Below are 3,840 nucleotides of genomic sequence, written 5' to 3' on the forward strand. Positions count from 1 at the left end.
AATTGCTGAAGCTGATAGATGAACACATAATATTATTCTCTTTTCTTTGTGTTTGTTAAGAAATTTCTGTAATACATTTTTTAATAAGAAGGAGGAAAAGGAGAAGAATGAAGAGGCAGTGAAGAGGGGATAGAAAAGGAAAGGGTCTCCCTCAACAGTGTTCTTTACCTGGGCTTTTGCTGGGATAGTTAACAGTTAGCTCTCTCAATATTTCCTTTATATGATTTCTTGAGTTCCCAAACTTTTATATTGAGAAACAACTAAAATATTTCCGTTTTTCCTAGTCCCATCTTTTTTCAAGGAGCCAACCTTTCTCCATATATATCTTTTCTCCCAATGTGTGTGTGCCCTTACTTTGCTTTCACTTTTTCTCATTAATGTTTTGATTTCAAGATAAAATCTCTTTCCAAAAAGTTTTTCACCTTTATTTTTTAATATATTTTTATTTATTGTTTTTCCCCTTTATATGTCACTAAGCAAAGCAAATTACTGACAGAGTATACTAAACAGAAATTTTGAAATTGTTCCTTTTAGTTTATAATAAAGGTAGTTTTGTTGGGGTATTTTGTTGTTGTGTTGGTGTTTTTGTTTTTTATTATTTTTGTTTGGCTGGTTTTGGTTTTTATTTTTTGCCTCTACTTCAGCATTGAAATGTGACATTGCCCCTATAGAACCAGTACATATTTCTCTTTACCTGTGCTAGTACCCTTTTTTGGTTGAAGCTATAGTTAGGTGTCTCTGAAATCCACACGCATGAACAGAATTCCCAATATACTCAATTCCAAGCCAAATGGTGATCCAAGGTAGAAGTGGGGTGTTTCTTGTAACATAGGTTTGGTGGTGTTGAACTTCTTTAGGTTTTTCTTGTCTGGGAAGTTATTTATCTGTACTTTGGTCTCTAAAGGATAGTATTGCTGGGTAGAATAATCTTGAGTATAGGTTCTTGCTTTTTATTATGTTGAATATTTTGTGCCAATCCTTTCTGGTCTTCAAAGTTTCTGTTGAAAAATCAACTGACAGTCTTATGGGACCTCCTTGTAGGTAACTAACTGCTTTTCTCTTGCTGCTTTTAACATTATCTCTTTGTCTTTAACCTTTGTAATTTTCATTATGATGTGTCTTGGTGTGAGAGTCTTTGGATTCATCTTGTTTGGGACTTTCTGTGCTTCCTGGGCTTCTATCTATTTCTTTGCCAGGCTATGAAGATTTTCCATTATTCTTTTTTAAAATAGATTTTCAATTCCTTTTTCTCTCTCTTCTACTTCTGGTACTCCTATGATGTGAATTTTGGTATACTTGATGTTGTCCCAGAGGCCCTTTAAACTATCATTTTTTTATTCTTTTTTATTTTGCTACTCTGTTTGGGTGTATAAGAAATGTTAAAAGGAATTTAAGAAGGAGGAGAAGAAGAAGAAGGGGAAGAAGAAAAAGAAGTACTATACATATGCATAATAAAATTACAATAACTACATATCTCTCAACAATTACTTAATGTGTAAATGAATTAAATGCTCCAATAAAAAGATAAGGATGGCTAAATGGGTAAGAAAACAAAACCCTTATATGATGTCTACCAGAGATTCAATGAGGCAGGATAGCAAGAAGCTAGGGAATTTCTTAGGCAAGAGGAATGGTGAAACTGAGACAAAATAATTTAAATAAGGCTAAACAATTTGAAAAATGACAGCCAATCAGTGAATTGCAATACCTTATCTTCCTTAACTAAAGACATTTGAGGACAAATGGTATATACCTCTCCCTCCCTAACCAGAGCTTAAATCACCCTGGTCATGGAGATAGAGAACAGAGACCCAGTTAATGCCATTTGTGCCAGCTAAACTCAAGGATAAATGAAGTCAGGGGAACAAATAACAAAAACCCAATTAGAGCCAGACATCATTTTGATGCATCTGCATTTTGAAAATGCACCTGGGGAAGTGCTGAGCCGCCTCCGTCACCTCCGCTTCGTCCGCCTCGCTCGCCGGGCCGCGGCCGCCCTAGGACTTTGAATATGTCGGGGATCGCCCTCAGCAGACTCGCCCAGGAGAGGAAAGCTTGGAGAAAAGACCACCCATTTGGTTTTGTAGCTGTTCCCACAAAAAACCCCGACGGCATGATGAACCTCATGAACTGGGAGTGTGCCATTCCAGGGGGAAAAGGGACCCCTTGGGAAAGAGGCTTGTTTAAGCTACGCATGCTCTTCAAAGATGACTATTCATCCTCACCTCTGAAATGCAAATTTGAACCACCATTATTTCACCCGAACGTGTACCCTTCGGGCACTGTGTGCTTGTCCATCCTCGAGGAAGACAAGGACTGGAGGCCAGCCATCACAATTAAGCAGATCTTATTAGGAATACAGGAACTTCTAAATGAACCAAATATTCAAGATCCAGCTCAAGCAGAGGCCTACACAATTTACTGCCAAAACAGAGTGGAATATGAGAAAAGGGTTCGAGCACAAGCCAAGAAGTTTGCACCCTCATAAGCAGCGACCTGCGGCAACATCAAAAGGAAGGGATTGGTTTGGCAAGAACTTGTTTACAACATTTGCAGATTTAGCATTGCTCTATACAATAACTAGTCACCTAGGGGAGGTGGGCGGGCGCCATTTTCCATTTCCGCCACTGGTACACAGTTCTCCACTTGCTGAATTGCCTAGTTTTTCATACAGGGTCTCTTTCTTCAGTCTTTTGTATTTTGATTGTTATGTAAAACTTGCTTTTATTTTAATATTGATGTCAGTATTTCAACTGCTGTGAAATGATAAACTTTTATACTTCTATGAGTCCCTGAGGAGCTAGTTCCCTTTGCTCGCAGGTGCAGGCATGCTTCCCCTGTCAGAGCTACACTCCCCTCCAGCTGGCTGTATGGAAAGGAAATCGGCCTGTCCCCTTCCCTCGCGCCTCTGTCCTTCTCTCCGCAGAACCTGGGTTGTGTTGCTATGAGCCTCAGATCCAAAGTCAGCCAGCCTCTTGTTTTCGCATCACTTCCTTTGTGTTTATATGGCGTTTTGTCTGTGTTGCTGTTTAGAGTAAACAAACTGTTTATATATAAAAAAAAAAATGCACCTGGAAAGCTGATGAATATTCTGCTGAAATCCTCTCCTAAGATTCTTACCTGCAGAAGAAAAGATAAAAACCTCAAGACAGTCTCAGTTCAGGCTAATACTAGAGCACACCCATGCCCTTTACCAAGCATGAACTTTTTACTTCCTCCTAAACACTATGTGTCCCCATAAGATTTGCAACCAGGGAGCAGTGGCAAGTGGCAGCTCATCCTGGGGTTAGCCCCTGATCCTGTCTCCAAGGCCCCCCTTTTCTCCCACTTTCCAGTGAGCTAAAGCAGCCCCGCCTTGGCTCACTTCTGTCACTATGACCTTTACTTCCCAGTGAGCTAACAGCAGCCCCACCTTGGCTCACTGCTTTCCTATAATGTCTCTAGGGAGCAAATGCAGACCTACTGAGGCTCTCTCCTATTGCCTCTTCTACACAAAATCACCTGGACTTATATTGTAAAATCTTTCCTGCATGAAATCAAGAACCCACAAACTACAGGAGGGCCTGAGGCAAACTCACTCCAGGCCTTATCCCTGTCCAATAACATTAAGATTAAAAGACAGACTAAAAGTAAAGATATGGAAAAAGATATTTCATGAAAATGGAAACAACCAACCAAACAAACTTGGTGCAATACTTATGACAGACAAAATAGATCTTAAACAAAGGATATAACGAGGAACAAAGAAGGACTCGGAAATTCCACTTCTGGGTATTTATCCTAAGAAACCCAAAACACTAACTTGAAAAGACATATACATCCATATGTTCATTGCAGCAT

General features: G+C 39.6%; 1 pseudogene; it reads left to right on the plus strand.

Annotated features, from left to right (window-relative positions):
- Nucleotides 1-1,942: 1,942 nt before the first annotated feature.
- LOC139002021 (SUMO-conjugating enzyme UBC9 pseudogene) lies at nt 1,943-3,066 on the plus strand (annotated as a pseudogene).
- The last annotated feature ends 774 nt before the right edge of the window (nt 3,067-3,840 follow it).

The sequence above is a fragment of the Myotis yumanensis genome, unplaced genomic scaffold, assembly GCF_028538775.1.
Source record: "Myotis yumanensis isolate MYYU_CA2020_CCGP unplaced genomic scaffold, mMyoYum1.0.hap1 SCAF_2, whole genome shotgun sequence".
Taxonomy (NCBI): domain Eukaryota; kingdom Metazoa; phylum Chordata; class Mammalia; order Chiroptera; family Vespertilionidae; genus Myotis; species Myotis yumanensis.